General features: G+C 48.9%; 1 pseudogene; it reads right to left on the bottom strand.

Annotated features, from left to right (window-relative positions):
- Positions 1-15047: 15047 nt before the first annotated feature.
- LOC147083887 (dehydrogenase/reductase SDR family member 4 pseudogene) lies at positions 15048-16934 on the bottom strand (annotated as a pseudogene).
- Positions 16935-18835: the final 1901 nt, after the last annotated feature.

Below are 18835 nucleotides of genomic sequence, written 5' to 3' on the forward strand. Positions count from 1 at the left end.
CCAGTGCACTGAGCACCGACACACACACACCCACCTGAGTGAGAGTGGTCCAGTGCACTGAGCACCGACACACACACACCCACCTGAGTGAGAGTGTTCCAGTGCACTGACTGTGGAAAGAGGTTTAACCAGTTACACAGCCTGAAAAAACATCGCACCATTCACAGTGGGGAGAAACCGTACACGTGTTCTGTGTGTGGACGAGGCTTCAACTGATCGTCCAACCTGGAGAGACACAAGGGTACCCACACCACGGAGAAACGGTGGAAATGTGGGGACTGTGGGAAGGGATTTGATCGCCCATCCCAGCTGAAATCTCATCGACGCAGTCACACCGGGGAGAGGCCGTTCACCTGCTCCGAGTGTGGGAAGGGATTTACTCTGTTTTCCAGACTCCACTTACACCAGTGAGTTCACACTGGGGAGAGACCTTTTAAATGCTGTGACTGTGGGAACTGCTTTAAAATCTCTGCGGATCTAATTAAACAGCAGCTTGTTCACACTGATGAAAGACCGTTGAGTTGCACTCAGTGCGAGAAGAGCTTCAGGCAGTCATCTCACCTCATTCAACACCAGCGAATTCACACTGGGGAGAGGCCGTTCACCTGCTCTGTGTGTGGGAATGGATTCACTTCTGCATCCAACCTGCTGAGACACCAGTGAGTTCACACTGGGGAGAGGCCGTTCATCTCCTCCGTGTGTGAGAAGGGATTCAGTCGACCATCTCACCTGCTGAGACACCAGCAAGTTCACAAGTGACTGGAGGGGGTAGATTCTGATGGGGGAGGGGGATCAGCCAGTTGTCGTGGTACATGTAGGTACCAACGATGTAGGTAAAAAGAGGGAGGAGGTCCTACAAGCTGAATTTAGGGAGTTAGGAGCTAAATTGAAAAGTAGGACCTCAAAGGTAGTAATCTCTGGATTGCTACCAGTGCCACGAGCTAATAAGTTTATAGAGAGTAAGATAGATAAGCTAAATACGTGGCTTGAGCAGTGGTGCAAGGGAGAGGGATTTAAATTCTTGAGGCATTGGAACCAGTTCTTGGGGAGGAGTGACCTGTACCAAGGGGACGGTCTACACCTGAACTGTGAGGGAGCCGATGTCCTCGGGGTAATATTTTCTAGGGCGGTTCGGGAGGATTTAAACTAATTTGGCAGGGGGATGGGAACCTAGGTAGTGGAAAAGAGGGAAGTCATATGAAGTCAGAAATAGATGGTAGAAAGGTGAGAAGCAATAAGCAAAGGAGAGAAACACAAAGGGCCAAACTAATTCATAATGAGAGTGTGAAAAAAGCAAGCCTGAAGGCTTTGTATCTTAATGCTAGAAGCATTAGGAACAAGGTGGATGAATTAGTTGTGGAAATAGAGGTAAACAAGTATGATTTGATTGGGATTACAGAAACGTGGCTGCAGGGTGGGCAAGGCTGGGAACTTAACATCCAGGGATATACAATATTTAGGAAGGATCGGCAAAAAGGTAGGGGAGGTGGGGTAGCATTGCTGGTAAAGGAGGGGATTAATGCAATGGAAAGGAAGGATATTAACTCGGATGAAACGGAATCTGTATGGGTAGAAATGAGAAATAGCAAGGGGAGGAAAACGTTAGTGGGTGTGATATATAGGCCTCCAAATAGTAATATGGAGGTGAGGGAAGGCATAAAAAGGGAAATTAGAGAAGCGTGCGATAAGAGCACAGCTGTCATCATGGGTGACTTTAATTTACATATTAATTGGACTACCCAAACTAGTAAAAATTCTGAGGAGGAGGAATTCCTGGAATGTTTTCGGGACGGTTATCTGGACCAATATGTCGAGGAGCCGACTCGAGATCAGGCCATTTTAGACTGGGTATTGTGCAATGAGAAGGGACTTATCAGCAATCTTCTTGTACGAGGCCCCTTGGGTCAGAGCGATCATAATATGATCGAGCTCTCAGTCGAGATGGAGAGTGAGGAAATTGAATCAGAGACTAAGGTCCAGAACTTAAATAAAGGGAATTACGAGGGTATGAGACGGGAATTGGGTAAGATTGATTGGGTGGTGTTTCTGGGGGGATTGACAGTGGATAGACAATGGCAAGCATTCAAAGATAGAATGGAAGAATTCCAGAACATGTTTATACCGGTTTGGCACAAAAATAAACCTAAAAAGGTGACTCAACCGTGGATAACGAGGGAAATTAGGGACAGCATAAAATTAAAAAAAAGGGCATATCAACTGGCAAAAAAAAGCACCAGACCGGAAGATTGGGGGCAGTACAAGATACAGCAAAAGAGGACAAAGGGATTAATCAGGAAGGGGAAAATAGAATACGAAAGTAAACTTGCAGCAAACATAAAGACAGACTGCAAAAGCTTTTATCGGTATATCAGGAGGAAAAGACTGGTAAAATCCCAAGTCGGTCCCTTGCAGTCCGATTCGGGAGAATATATAATGGAGAATAAGGAAATGGCAGACCAATTAAACTCATACTTTGGTTCTGTATTCACAAAGGAGGACACAAATAACCTCCCAGGAATATCGGCAAACATAGGGACTAATGAGAGGGAGGAGCTGACAGAAATTAGTATCTCTAGGGATATGGTGCTGGGTAAGTTGAGGGGACTGAAGGCCGACAAATCCCCGGGGCCTGATAAACTACATCCTAGGGTACTTAAGGAGGTGGCCCTGGAGATAGCAGATGCTCTAAGGATCATCTTCCGGAACTCCATTGACTCGGGAACAGTACCCGTGGATTGGAGGGTAGCTAATGTTACCCCAATATTTAAAAAGGGGGGTAGAGAGAAAGCAGGGAATTATAGACCAGTAAGCCTTACATCGGTTGTGGGCAGAATGCTAGAGTCCATTATTAAGGATAAAATAGCGGAGCACTTGACAAATGGGGAAAGGATCGGACAGAGTCAACATGGATTTACAAAGGGTAAATCGTGTTTGACTAATCTGCTGGAATTTTTTGAGGAAGTAACTGGTAAAATAGATGGGGGAGAGCCAGTGGATGTGGTGTACCTTGACTTCCAGAAAGCCTTCGATAAGGTTCCACACAAAAGATTATCATGCAAAATTAAGGCTCATGGGATTGGGGGCAAAGTATTAACGTGGATAGAGAACTGGCTGGCGGATAGAAAACAGAGAGTTGGAATAAACGGCTCGTTTTCGGAGTGGCAGGCAGTGACCAGCGGGGTGCCGCAAGGATCTGTCCTGGGACCCCAGCTGTTCACAATATATATAAATGATCTGGATCAGGGAATTGGATGCAATATTTCCAAATTCGCTGACGACACTAAACTAGGAGGAGGGGTGGGCTCTGATGAGGATGTCAGGAGGCTACAGTGCGATTTGGACAGGTTGGGGGAATGGGCGGATACGTGGCAGATGCACTATAATGTGGATAAATGCGAGGTTATCCACTTTGGGGGTAAAAACAGGAGGGTAGATTATTATCTAAATGGCAATAGATTGGGAGATGGGGAAGTGCAGAGGGACCTGGGTGTTCTTGTGCACCAGTCACTGAAGGAGAGCATGCAGGTGCAACAGGCGATTAAGAAGGCAAATGGTATGTTGGCCTTCATATCAAGGGGGTTCGAGTATAGGAATAGGGATACCTTACTACAGCTGTACAAGGTGCTGGTGAGACCGCATCTGGAGTATTGTGTACAGTTTTGGTCGCCCCATCTGCGGAAGGATGTTCTTGCCATGGAAAGAGTGCAACGGCGATTCACCAGGCTGATACCTGGAATGGCGGGAATGACCTACGAAGAGAGATTAAATAGTTTGGGCTTGTACTCACTGGAGTTTAGAAGATTGAGAGGGGATCTCATCGAAACATATAAAATTATGGCAGGCCTGGACAGGCTGAATTCAGAGAGAATGTTTCCAATGGCCGGGGAGCACAGAACCAGGGGCCACAGTCTAAAAATAGCGGGCAAATCATTTAAAACAGAGATGAGGAAGAATTTCTTCACTCAAAGAGTGGTGAGCCTGTGGAATTCCCTGCCACAGAGGGCTGCGAAGGCTAATTCAATAAATATTTTCAAGAGAGAATTGGATATATTTCTGAAGGCTAAGGGGATTAAGGGTTACGGAGAAAAGGCGGGGACGGGGTACTGAACTGGTAAGATCAGCTATGATCTCAGACGAAGATCAGCCATGATCTCATTGAATGGCGGAGCAGGCTCGAAGGGCCGAATGGCCTACTCCTGTTCCTATCTCTATGTTTCTATCCTTTGTTTGTTTGTGCTGATGTTAATAACCCCTATAACTGGGCTGGAGTTTAAGTTTCTGGATATCTGTCAAACCAGTTTTGGTGTAAACACATCCTGTGTTGTGTTCTTTATTTCTGTAAGATAGGAGGAGACGAATTGATGTCCTTTCTCTTTCCAGATTATTTCAGTTTTTCTACCTTCAGTTACTCTCATGGACAAGTCCCAGCTCCCCATACCTTCCAGAGTGCCTCTCCTAGCCTTTGGATCCAGGGAAGGTGTCTGTTTTGGTGTAAATTTATTTATAAGTACTTCCAGAAGACATTTGATAAAGTCCCACACAAGAGACTGTTATCTAAGGTAGAAGCCCACAGAAATGAGGGCAGATTATTGACCTGGTCAGGAAATTGACTGAGTGGCAGGAGACGGAGAGGAGGGATAATGGGCCGGACTCCAATTGGCAGGATGTGACTAGTGGTGTCCCGCAGGGATCTGTGCTGGGGCTCAACTATTCACTGTGTTTATTAACAACTTAGATGATGGCATAGAAAGTCATATTTCCAAATTTGCCAATGACACAAAGATAGGCGGCATTGTAGGCAGTTTGGATGAAAGCATAAAATTACAAAGGGGTATTGACAGATTAAGTGAATGGCAAATGGATTTCAATGTAGGCAAATGTGAGATCATCCACTTTGGACCTAAAAAGGATCGAACAGGGTCCTTTCTAAATGGTGAAAAGCTGAAAACAGTGGAGGTCCAAAGAGACTTGGGGGTCGAGGTACAGAGATCATTCAAATGTCATGAACAGGTACAGAGAATAATCAGAAAGGCTAATGGAATGCTGGCCTTTCTATCTGGAGGACTAGAATAGAAGGGAGGAGAAGTTATGCTGCAGCTACACAGAACCCTGGTGAGACCACACCTGGAGCACTGTGAGCAGTTCTGGGCACCTCACCTGTCACTTTAATTCTCCCCTCCACTCCCTCTCTGTCCTCGGCCTCTTACACTATTCCAATGAAGCTCAACGTAAGCTCGAGGAACAGCACCTCATCTTTCGATCAGGCACTTTACAGACTTCTGGACTCAACATAGAAACATAGAAGATAGGAGCAGGAGTCGGCCATTCGACCCCTCGAGCCTGCTCCACCATTCAATGAGATCATGGCTGTTCATCCAAATTCGGTACCCGGTCGCTGCTTTCTCCCCATATCCCTTGATCCCTTTAGCCTTAAAAAATATATCCAACTCCTTCTTGAATATATTTAATGAATTGGCCTCAACTGCCCTCTGTGGCAGAGAATTCCACAGGTTCACCACTCTCTGGGTGAAGAAATTCCTCCTAATCTCAGTCCTAAATGGCTTACTCCTTATCCTTAGACTGTGACCCCTGGTTCTAGACTCCCCGACCATCGGGAACAGCCCTCCAGCATCTAGTCTGTCTAGTCCTGATAGAATTTTATAAGTTTCAATGAGATCCCCACTCATTCTTCTAAACTCCAGTGAGTATAAGCCCAATCGACCCAATCTCTCCTCATACGTCATTCCTGCCATCCCAGGTATCAGTCTAGTGAAGCTTCGCTGCACTCCCTCCATGGCAAGAACATCCTTCCTCAGATAAGGCGACCAAAACTGCACACAATACTCAAGATGTGGTCTCACCAAGGCCCTGTACAACTGCAGCAAGACATCCTTGTTCCTGTACTCAAACCCTCTCGCTACGAAGGCCAACATACCATTTGCCTTCTTAACCGCCTGCTGCACCTGCATGCTTACCTTCAGCGATTGGTGCACAAGGACACCCAGGTCTCGTTGCACTTCCTCTTTTCTCAATCTATTGCCATTCAGATAATAATCTGCCTTCCTGTTTTTGACACCAAAGTGGATAATCTCGCATTTATCCACATTATACTGCCATGCATCTGCCCAATCACCCAACCTGTCCAAATCATACTGGAGTTTCTCGGCATCCTCCTCACAGCACACACGCCCACCCAGCTTTATGTCATCTGCAAACTTGGAGATATTACATCTAGTTCCCTCGTCTAGATCATTAATATATATTGTGAATAGCTGGGGTCCTAGGACCGATCCCTGTGGTACCCCACTAGTCACTGCCTGCCACTCAGAAAAAGACCCGTTTATTCCAACTCTTTGCTTCCTGTCTGCCAACCAGTTCTCTATCCAAGTCAGTGCCTTGCCCCCAATCCCATGTGTTTTAACTTTGCACGCTAATCTCTTTTGTGGGACCTTATCGAAAGCCTTCTGAAAGTCCAAATACACCACATCTACTGGTTCTCCCTGATCTAATCTACCAGTTACATCCTCAAAAAATTCCAGTGGATCAGAGAAGCATGATTTACCTTTTGTAAATCCATGTTGACTTTGTCCGATCCTGTCACTGTTTTACAAGTGCTCTGCCAATACATCTTTTATAATGGACTCTAATACTCTAGAGGGAGCTTTACTCTGCATCTAACTCGTGCTGTTCCTGCCCTGGGAGTGTTTGATGGGACAGTGTAGAGGGAGCTTTGCTCTGTATCTAACCTGTGCTGTACCTGCCCTGGGAGTGTTTGATGGGACAGTGTAGAGGGAGCTTTACTCTGTATCTAACCCGTGCTGTACCTGGCCTGGGAGTGTTTGATGGAATAATACAGAGGGAACTTTACTCTGTATCTAACCCATGCTGCACCAGCCCTGGGAGTGTTTGATGGGGACAGTGTAGAGGGAGCTTTACTCTGTATCTAACCCGTGCTGTACCTGCCCTGGGAGTTTTTGATGGGACAGTGTAGAGGGAGCTTTACTCTGTATCTAACCCGTGCTGTACCTGCCCTGGGAGTGTTTGATGGGAAAGTGTAGAGGGAGCTTTATTATGTATTTAACCCGTGCTGTACCTGGCCTGGGAGTGTTTGATGGGGACAGTGTAGAGGGAGCTTTACTCTGTATCTAACCCGTGCTGTACCTGCCCTGGGAGTGTTTGATGGGACAGTGTAGAGGGAGCTTTACTCTGTATCTAACCCGTGCTGTACCAGGCCTGGGAGTGTTTGATGGGACAGTGTAGAGGGAGCTTTACTCTGTATCTAACCCGTGCTGTACCTGCCCTGGGAGTTTTTGATGGGACAGTGTAGAGGGAGCTTTACTCTGTATCTAACCCGTGCTGTACCTGCCCTGGGAGTGTTTGATGGGACAGTGTAGAGGGAGCTTTATTATGTATCTAACCCGTGCTGTACCTGGCCTGGGAGTGTTTGATGGGACAGTGCTGAGGGAGCTTTACTCTGTATCTAACCCGTGCTGTACCTGCCCTGGGAGTGTTTGATGGGACAGTGTAGAGGGAGCTTTATTCTGTATCTAACCCGTGCTGTACCTGGCCTGGGAGTGTTTGATGGGACAGTGTAGAGGGAGCTTTACTCTGTATCTAACCTGTGCTGTACCTGCCCTGGGAGTGTTTGATGGGACAGTGTAGAGGGAGCTTTATTCTGTATCTAACCCATGCTGTACCTGCCCTGGGAGTGTTTGATGGGACAGTGTAGAGGGAGCTTTACACTGTATCTAACCCATGCTGTACCTCCCCTGGGAGTGTTTGATGGGACAGTGTAGAGGGAGCTTTACGCTGTATCTAACCCGTGCTGTACCTGCCCTGGGAGTGTTTGATGGGGCAGTGTAGGGGGAGCTTTACACTGTATCTAACCCGTGCTGTACCTGCCCTGGGAGTGTTTGATGGGATAATACAGAGGGAGCCTATTGCCCATGATGCACCCTCCAATTAATGCTCCGATGGTCCCAGCACTTGATCCCCCTGAAGATCCCTTCACTTATTGGCTCTGATGCCCTTCCTGTTACAGGGAATAGACCTGTTTCAGAGCACAAAGGAGGGAGAGGTAATATCCTTGCCGTATCCCAAACACCATTCCCACAAACCGTCTCTCTCTGCCAAAGCAGGAGGGAGAAACACTCAGATATAAAGTGAGGGGAGACTTTCTGGAGTATAAAGCAAGAGGTTGAAATGGGGCCTTTGAATAGTGGGACCTCACATTCAGAGGATGGGAGGGAGAATTTATCAGTGGTAATTTTGGGAGTCAGTGCTCCCTGCCTGGAGTCTCAGTATGCGGGAGCAGGGTTGGAGATGGGACTGATTGTACAACCTGCGTTCATGCCCAGTGAGACTGCACACCAGGAGCAAAGCCTGGTCATGTGACACTGCAATACCTAGAGTGGGAGGGGTTTGGGCTGCTTTGTGACATGGTCGCTGGCTCCTTTCTGATGTCACCTGGAGATGGTTTACGTCCCTGGTTACACAGCATCAGTGGGAGTCACTTTGGGTGGAGCTGGACATGTAGTCTGTTTTCAAAGGATTTGGGAAATAGATATGTTTGGCCCAGAAATTCGGGTCGGAGGCTTCCCGTGGGTGCAAGCCTCCGACCTGCACTTACCTAGCACGCCGGCCGTTGTGCTGTGGGCCCACGTGGGATTCCGATCCTGGGCCTCCTCCAACTGCCGGCGCGCAGTGCTCGCGTATCCCGGGACGCAGTTAGTTTGAAGCATCCCCTGGGATCACGTGGGCCATGGAGAGCCAATGGTAGCCCATTCATAAATTTGACAGGAAGAGCTGTCAAAACTATAAATACTATAAGCCCCAAAACATCACTAAAACTTCAAATACATTTTTAGAAAAACATCACATTTTTAAAATAACTATAAATTACATAAAATAACTATTTTAAACAATAATTTAAATTTTTGAAAAAATTAATTACATTTTCTAACGGGGCTAAAAATAAACTTACCTTTCTTTAAAGTATTTAAAAATAATAAACCTGTGGAAAAAATGTTCTAATTTTAATTAATTCACCACTTACCTTGTTAAAAGCAGGCCTTGCGACTGCTTTTCACATGTGTAACTCCTGGAGACTTACCTTCCCGGAGAAACCTGGAGAAAAAACGGAAGTTCCAGGCGCACGCGCTGCTTCTCCGGCGCACGCGTTCGACCTCTGAACCCCTTCCTTTAAGGGAACGGAAGTTCCGGTTTCCCGCGTACGCGCAGTTCATAAGAACATAAGAAATAGGAGCAGGAGTAGGCCAATCGGCCCCTTGAGCCTGCTCCGCCATTCAATAAGATCATGGCTGATCTGATCCTAACCGCCAATCCACTATCACAGAACCATCTCCTGAATCTAACAGAATTAGACACACGAAATAGGAGCAGGATCAGGCTACACGGCCCCTGGGCCCGCTCCGCTACCCACAGGGCCATGACCGATCCGAACCTAGACTCATGTCCAAATTCCTGCCCGCTCCCCGTAACCCTTAATTCCCTTTACTTCTAGGAAACTGTCTATTTCTGTTTTAAATTTATGTAATGATGTAGCTTCTACAGCTTTTTGGGGCAGCATATTCCATGGACCTACCACCCTCTGAGTGAAGTAGTTCCTCCTCATCTCAGTTTTGAAAGAGCAGCCCCTTACTCTAAGACTATGCCCCCTAGTTCTAGTTTCACCCATCATTGGGAACATCTTCCCCGCATCCACCCGATCCAACCCCTTCACAATCTTATATGTTTCAATAAGATCGCCTCTCATTCTTCTGAACTCCAATGAGTAGAGTCCCAATCTACTCAACCTCTCCTCATATGTCCATCCCCTCATCCCCAGGATTAACCGAGTGAACCTTCTTTGTACTGACTCGAGAGCAAGTATGTCCTTTCTTAAGTATGGACACCAAAACTGTACGCAGTATTCCAGGTGCGGTCTCACCAATACCTTGTACAACTGAAGCAATAACTCCCTATTTTTATATTCTATCCCCCTAGCAATGAAAGCCAACATTCCATTGGCCTTCTTAATCACTTGCTGCACCTGCATACTAACCTTTTGAGTTTCGTGCACCAGGACCCCCAGATCCCTTTGTACTTCAGTACTTTCCAGTTTCTTGCCATTAAGATAATAACTTGCTCTACGATTTTTCCTGCCAAAGTGCATAACCTCACACTTTCCAGTATTGTATTCCATCTGCCAAATCTCTGCCCACTTACTTAGCCTGTCGATGTCACCTTGCAGGTTTTTTATGTCCTCCTCACTCACTACTTTCCCTCCCATCTTAGTATCATCTGCAAACTTTGATATACACTCGGTCCCCTCCTCCAAATCGTTAATATAGATTGTAAAGAGTTGGGGACCCAGCACTGACCCCTGCGGAACACCACTAGTTACTGATTGCCAGTCTGAGAATGAACCATTTAACCCAACTCTCTCCCTTCTGTTAGATAGCCAATCCTCTATCCATGCCAGAATATTACCCCCAAACCCGTAATTTTTTATCTTAAGCAATAATCTTTTGTGTGGCACCTTGTCAAATGCCTTTTGGAAGTCTAAATACACTACGTCCACTGGTTCCCCTTTATCCACCCTATACGTTACTTCCTCAAAGAACTCCAGCAAATTTGTCAAACATGACTTCCCCTTCATAACAACATGCTGACTTTGTCCTATTAAATTATGATTATCCAAATGTCCTGTTACTGTCTCCTTAATAATGGACTCCAAAATTTTACCGACCACAGGTGTTAGGCTAACCGGTCTATAGTTTCCAGCCTTCTGTCTACTGCCCTTTTTAAATAAGGGTGTTACATTAGCAGTTTTCCAGTCTGCCGGGACCTTTGCCGAGTCCAGGGAGTTTTGGAAAATTATTACCAATGCATCCACAATCGCTACCGCCACTTCCCTCAAGACCCTAGGATGTAAGCCATCAGGTCCAGGTGATTTATCCGCCTTGAGTCCCATTATTTTACCGAGTACCACTTCCTTAGTGATTTTGATCATGTTTAGCTCCTCCCCCCCTTTAGCCCCCTGTTTGTCCAGTGTTGGGATATTCTTAGTGTCTTCTACTGTAAAGACTGATGTAAAATATTCATTCAGTGTTTTTGCCATCTCCATATTTCCCACCATTAATTCCCCGGTCTCATCCTCTAAGGGACCAACATTTACTTTAGCCACCCTTTTTCTTTTTATATAACTATAAAAACTCTTACTATCTGTTTTTATATTTTTTGCTAATTTACTTTCATAATCTATCTTCCCTTTCTTAATCAATCTTTTTGTTATTTTTTGCTGTCTTTTAAAGTTTTCCCAATCCTCTATCCTCCCACTAGATTTGGCTACCTTATATGCCCTTGTTTTTAGTCGAATACTATCCTTAATTTCTTTACTTAGCCACGGATGGCTGTCTTTTCTTTTACACCCTTTCCTTCTCAGTGGAACATATTTTTTTTGGAAGTTGTAAAATAACTCCTTAAATGTACACCACTGATCATGTATCGTCTTACCCTTTAATCTATTTTCCCAATCCCCTCTACTCAATTCCGCTCTCATACCTTCATAGTCTCCTTTATTCAAGCTTAGCACGCTTGTTTGAGATGCAACCTTCTCACCCTCTAATTGAATATGGAATTCAACCATGTTATGGTCACTCATTCCAAGGGGATCCTTTACTAGGACATTTTTAATTAATCCCGTCTCGTTACACAGGACCAGATCTAAGGTTGCTTGCCCCCTTGTCGGTTCAGTTACATGCTGCTCAAGAAACCCATCCCTAATACACTCAATGAACTCATCCTCAAGGCTGCCCTGCCCAATTTGATTTGTCCAATTAATATGATAGTTAAAATCCCCCATAATTATAGATGTTCCCTTATTACAAGCCTCAACTATTTCCTGATTAGTACTCCGTCCAACAGAGATGCCACTGTTTGGAGGCCTATAGACTACGCCCACTAGTGTTTTTTCCCGTTATTATTCCTTACCTCCACCCAAACTGTTTCATTATCCTGATCTTTTGACCCAATATCATTTCTCTGTATTACAGTGATTCCTTCCTTTATTAACATAGCCACCCCACCTCCCCTTCCTTCCTGCCTGTCCTTCCTGATCATTAAATAACCTGGTATGTTTAATTCCCAGGCATTGTCACCCTGCAGCCATGTTTCTGTAATGGCCACAAGATCATACCCATATGTAGTTATTTGTGCCATTAACTCGTCTATTTTGTTACGAATGCTACGTGCATTCAGATAGAGAACTTTCAAAGATGTTTTGTGACACTTAGTTCCTGCTTTTGCCCTTTTTATTACTTTACCTTTTACTCCATACCTTCTGCCCCTTCCTGACACGCTCTGGTTTTTAATTTCCCCACTGCTACCTAAGTCTATGACCTTCTCTGTTGTCATTTTTATTATTTGCTCTCTAGGAACCTCCCCCCCACTAGTTAGTTTAAAGCCCTCTCTACAGCCCTAGTTATATGATCCGCCAGGACTCTAGTCCCAGCACTGGCCAAGTGAAGCCCGTCCCAACGGAACAGCTCCCTCCTGCCCCAGTACTGGTGCCAGTGTCCCAGGAAGCAAAACCCATTTCTCCCACACCAGTCTTTGAGCCACGCATTTAACTCTCTAATTTTATTTGTCCTAGCCAAATTCGCTCGTGGCTCAGGTAATAATCCAGAGATTATTACCCTTGTGGTTCTGCTTTTTAATTTGGCCCCTAGCTGCTCAAACTCCCTCAGCAGAACCTCCTTCCTTGTCCTATCTATGTCGTTGGTACCAACATGGACCACGACAACTGGATCCTCCCCCTCCCACTCCAAGTTTCTCTCCAGTCCAGAGGAGATGTCCTTAACCCTGGCACCGGGCAGGCAACACAGCCTTCGGGACTCTCGCTCTCAGCTGCAATGAACTCTATCTATCCCCCTAACGATACTATCCCCTACCACTACATTTCTTTTAACTCCCCCCACTTGAATGGCCCCCTGCTCCACGGTGCTGTGGCCAGGTTGCTCATCCTCCCTGCAGTCCCTGCTCCCGTCCCCACAGGGAGTAAGAGCCTCGAACCTGTTGGACAAGTGCAAGGGCTGCGGCTCCTCCAACACTACCTCCTGGATCCCCGTACCTGCCTCACTTCTAGTCACACCATCCTGACCCTGGCCACGGACTACATCTGAATTAATTAATCTAATTGGTGTGACTACCTCGTGATACAGAGTCCAGGTAACTCTCCCCCTCCCTGATGTGTCTCAGTGTTTGAAGCTCGGACTCCAGCTCTTCAACACGGAGCCGGAGTTCCTCGAGCAGCCAACACTTACTGCAAATGTGATCACGGTGAGCATCAATGGTGTTCACCAGCTCCCACATATTGCAGCAGCAACACATCACCTGATCTCCCATTCTATGTCATTAATTAAATTTATTAATATTATTTTTAAATATCCTCTGCCCCGATTCTAGATGGTGAATATCACACCTTATAGAAACTATAAACCAAAGAGATTTAAGCTTAAAAGGGAGAAATACTTACCAACCAATCACTTACCCGCTTTCTGGTGACGTCACACTTGGATTACTTTTTACCTCTCTCCTTCCAGACTGGAGACTGGAGACTGGTAAACCTACCTGGTCTCTGGGACTTTATAGCCCCGCTCTGCCGCTCAGGATTCCCGCCGACGCTGTGAGGCCTTACCTGGTCTCTGGGACTTTATAGCCCCGCTCTGCCGCTCAGGATTCCCGCCGACGCACTGAGGCCTTACCTGGTCTCTGGGACTTTTATAGCCCCGCTCTGCCGCTCAGGATTCCCGCCGACGCTGTGAGGCCTTACCTGGTCTCTGGGGCTTTTATAGCCCCGCTCTGCCGCTCAGGATTCCCGCCGACGCTGTGAGGCCTTACCTGGTCTCGGGCTTTTATAGCCCCGCTCTGCCGCTCAGGTTTCCCGCCGACGCTGTGAGACCTTACCTGGCCTCTGGGCCTTTTATAGCCCCGCTCTGCCGCTCAGGATTCCCGCCGACGCTGTGAGACCTTACCTGGTCTCTGGGGACTTTTATAGCCCCGCTCTGCCGCTCAGGATTCCCGCCGACGCTGTGAGACCTTACCTGGTCTCTGGGGACTTTTATACCCCGCTCTGCCGCTCAGGATTCCCGCCGACGCTGTGAGGCCTTACCTGGTCTCTGGGACTTTTATACCCCGCTCTGCCACTCAGGATTCCCGCCGACGCTGTGAGGCCTTACCTGGTCTCTGGGCCTTTTATAGCCCCGCTCTGCCGCTCAGGATTCCCGTCGACGCTGTGAGGCCTTACCTGGTCTCTGGGCCTTTTATAGCCCCGCTCTGCCGCTCAGGATTCCCGTCGACGCTGTGAGGCCTTACCTGGTCTCTGGGACTTTTATAGCCCCGCTCTGCCGCTCAGGATTCCCGCCGACGCACTGAGGCCTTACCTGGTCTCTGGGGCCTTTTATAGCCCCGCTCTGCCGCTCAGGTTTCCCGCCGACGCTGTGAGGCCTTACCTGGTCTCTGGGGACTTTTATACCCCGCTCTGCCGCTCCGGTTTCCCGCCGACGCTGTGAGGCCTTACCTGGTCTTTGGGGACTTTTATACCCCGCTCTGCCACTCAGGTTTCCCGCCGACGCATGCACGAAACCGGCACTTCCGTTGGGCCTACGGGTGAGTACCCAGCGCGTACTCACCCGTGGAGACCCGAATTTCTGGGCCAGGTTATTTTGTCATTTTCCTTTGATGTAGTTAAAATATATTATTATGGTGTATAAAAGGAGCATGGTTTTCAACAGTTTGCCAGAGTGTGCTCAAAAGATACAGAAACGGGTAAAGTCACTCTCTGTGATGACCGATCACCTTTATTGATGCACAGTAACGTCTTTCCGGATACTCCACTACGAAGTCTCGTGCTTACTGGAAACGTGTTGTTGTGAGCCAGAGGGGAAAGGAGGTTGCTTAACAAAAGGCGCTATAGAAATGCAAGTCGTTCTTTTCTTTCTGCATCTCCAGATAGAATTGCGAGAATGAAAACGACAGGAATCGTGTTCAATGGTTTCTAGATTTTATTGACAGGACACCTCCTGCAGAATCCACACTTTGATTGTGATTATTTGCTGGGCATCTTGATACCGCTCTCCAGTTGCAGTTGACACACGAAGAAAGAATTGCCAAGTTCGGCCAAGCAATGCCACAAGTTTTTTCTATTAGTTCATTCGTGAGAAATGAGTGTCACTGGCAAGGCCGGCATTTATTTCCCCATTCCCCAGTTGGCCCAAGAAGGTGGTGGTGGACCTTCATCGTTGTAAAGGTTTGATACAACTGAGTTGCTGACTAGGCCACTTCAGATGGTAATTAAGAGTCAACAATGTTGTTGCGAGACTGGAGTCACATATACAACATGACGAATTTATATAGCGCCTTTAACATAGCACAATGTCCCAAGGCGCTTCACAGGAGCGTCAACCAGACACAAACTTGACCCCGAGCCACACAAGGAAATATTTGGACAGGTTGGTCATGGAGGTAGGTTTAAATGAGCATCTTAACGGAGGAGAGAGAAGTAGAGAGGTTTAGGGAGGGGATTCCAGATCTTAGGGCCGGGAGAGCTGAAGGCACGGCCGTCGATGGAGGGGCGAAGGAAGTGTGGGATGCACAAGAGGCCAGAATTAGAGGAGCGCAGGGTTGTGGGGCCGCCGGAGAAGGTTACAGAGATGGGGAGGGGTGAAGGAAGTGGGGGATGCGCAAGAGGGCCAATGTAGGAAGAACGCAGAGAACTCAGACAGTTGTAGGGCTGCAGAGGATTACAGAGTTGAGGGGAACGATGAATGATCCCGGAAGGCAGCTGGATTGAGAAGCATCGAGAGCGTCCCATCTCGAATGTCGACCCGTCGGCTCAGAGCCGGCAGTGAAAGCCTCCGCCCACCACGATGGTCTCCCCAGTGATGTAGGTGGCGTCCTGCGAGCAGAGGAAGGAGACTGTACCGGCGCACTCCTCCGGCTCACCAATCCGGCGCATGGCGATGCTCTTCTCGAACCGCCGGCGTGAGCCCTCATCTGACCACAGGGCGGAGCTGAAGTCGGTCTTGATGATGCCGGGGGCCAGGCAGTTGACCCGGATGTTGGCGGGCCCCAGCTCGTCGGCCAGCACCTTGGTCAGGCCCAGCAGCGCTGTCTTGCTGACGCTGTAGGGCCCGATGGCGGGGAAGGGCTGGTAGCCGGCGGCGGAGCTCACCAGCACGATGGAGCCCCCACCTTGCCGCTCCATGTGTGGCACCACCAGCTGGGCCAAGAGGAAGGGGGCCTTGACGTTGACCTCGAAGATCTTGTCCCAGGCCTCCTCCGGGCAGTCCAGGGTCCTCCCGGCGAAGGGGTTGACAGCGGCGTTGCAGACCAGGATGTCGATGGCTCCGTGGCGCCTCAGTGTCCCACCGACAAGCTCCTCCAGGTCCGCCCGCTTGCCAGACGGTGCCCGAGACCTCCAGCCCCTCGGCCCGCAGCTGGCCCAGGGCACTGTCCACGTTGGCCTGCTTGCGGATGCTGATGACCACCCGGGCCCCATCCCGGGCCAGGCGCCGGCCAGCCCAATGCCCCGGGTGGAGGCAGTCACCAGGGCCACTTTGCCAGTCAACAGTGCAGGGTGCATGGTGGCAACAGCGGGGACTCTGACCCCTTTCTTCGGTCAAGTGCTTGTCTGCCGCCCTCAATGGGCGGGGTCAGGGCTCAGCCAATGGGAGCCCGACCTCCGCGCCGAGGCCTCTGGGACTTGTAGTCTCCCCAGCGCCACCCACGTGTCCCCAGGGGCCAATCAGGAGGCAGCCAGGTGAAGCTGTCCAATCAGCGCCCGGGAGGGCCGGGCAGGGCTGCTTGGCTGCGAGGAAAATGGCGGCGGTAGACGGGGAACGGCGCTTTAATTATCTCCAACCACCGGACGGAAAGCATCCATCGCCCTGATCGGGGTCGCCGCTGAGCAGCGGAGAACATTACCCCAGCGGCCGGCCGCCCCGCCCCATCAAACCACCGCACCGAGGGGCGGCCGCCCGGAGCGGCGAGGCAGGAAATGGCGGCGCCGCTTTCCTCCCCGTCCTTCTAGGCCCCGCCAACCCTCAGCGCCGCCGCTCGTCATTGGATAACCCACATGTCACTCAGCAGCCTCTTGGCCAATGAATGAGCAACAAACGGTGGAGGGGCGGGGCGGGAGCCCGGCTCCAATTGTCAGCCAATGGCTCAGTGAGCAGCGCCCTCGCCTCCGAGTCACAGGGTCCCGGGTTAGAGTCCCGCCCACACTCAGTGCCGCGGCTCGCCATTGGATAACCCGCATGTCACTCAGCAGCCTCTTGGCCAACGAATGAGCAACAAACGGGGGCGGGGCGGGCAGTGCCCTCGCCTCTGAGTCAGAGAGTCCCAGGATCGAATCCCACCGCCGACCTCATTACAAACCTTGATCCAAACATGGACAAATGGAGCTAAATTGCAATTTTACTAAGAGTTCATCAGGATATAACAAGCAGGGTGAGTAAAGCTCCCTCGACACTGTCCCATCAAACACTCCCAGGGCAGGTACAGCACGGGTTAGATGCAGAGTAAAGCTCCCGCTACACTGTCCCATCAAACCCTCCCAGGGCAGGTACAGCACGGGTTAGATACAGAGTAAATCACCCTCTACATTGTCCCATCAAACACTTCCAGGGCAGGTACAGCACGGGTTAGAAACAGAGTAAAGCTCCCTCTACACTGTCCCATCAAACACTCCCAGGGCAGGTACAGCACGGGTTAGATACAGAGTAAAGCTCCCTCTACACTGTCCCATCAAACACTCCCAGGGCAGGTACAGCACGGGTTAGATGCAGAGTAAAGCTCCCTCTACACTGTCCCATCAAACACTCCCAGGGCAGGTACAGCACGGGTTAGATGCAGAGTAAAGCTCCCTCTACAATGTCCCAGTGAACACTCCCAGGGCAGGTACAGCACAGGTTAGATACAGAGTAAAGCTCCCTCTACACTGTCCTATATAACACTCCCAGGGCAGTTATAGCATGGGTAAGATACAGAGTAAAGTTCCCTCTATACTGTCCCATCAAGTACTTCCAGTGTAGGTACAGCACGGGTTAAATACAGAGTAAAGCTCCCTCTACACTGTCCCATCAAACACTCCCAGGGCAGGTACAGCATGAGTTAGATACAGAGTAAAGCTCCCTCTACACTGTCCCCAGCACACACTCCCAGGGCAGGTACAGCACAGGTTAGATACAGAGTAAAGCTCCCTCTACACTTTCCCATCAAACACTCCCAGGGCAGGTACAGCATGGGTTAGATACAGAGTGAAGCTCCCTCTACACTGCCCCATCGAACACTGCCAGGGCAGGTACAGCATGGGTTATATGCAGAGTAAGGCTCCCTCTACACTGTCCCATCAAACACTCCCAGGGCAGGTACAGCACGGGTTATATACAGAGTAAAGCTCCCTCTACACTGTCCCATCAAACACTCCCAGGGCAGGTACAACACGGGTTAGATACAGAGTAAAGCTCCCTCTACACTGTCCCATCAAACACTCCCAGGGCAGGTACAGCACGTGTTAGATACAGTGTAAAGCTCCCTCTACACTGTCCCATCAAACACTCCCAGGGCAGGTACAGCACGGGTTAGATACAGAGTAAAGCTCCCTCTACACTGTCCCATCAAACACTACCAGGACAGGTACAGCACGCATTAGATACAGAGTAAAGCTCCCTGTACACTGCCCCATCAAACACTGCCAGGGCAGGTACAGCACGGGTTATATACAGAATAAATCTCCCTCTACACTGTCCCATCAAACACTCACAGGGCAGGT

The sequence above is a fragment of the Somniosus microcephalus genome, unplaced genomic scaffold (genome assembly GCF_052327205.1).
Source record: "Somniosus microcephalus isolate GS21.2 unplaced genomic scaffold, FLI_Smic_1.0 scaffold26, whole genome shotgun sequence".
Classification (NCBI taxonomy): domain Eukaryota; kingdom Metazoa; phylum Chordata; class Chondrichthyes; order Squaliformes; family Somniosidae; genus Somniosus; species Somniosus microcephalus.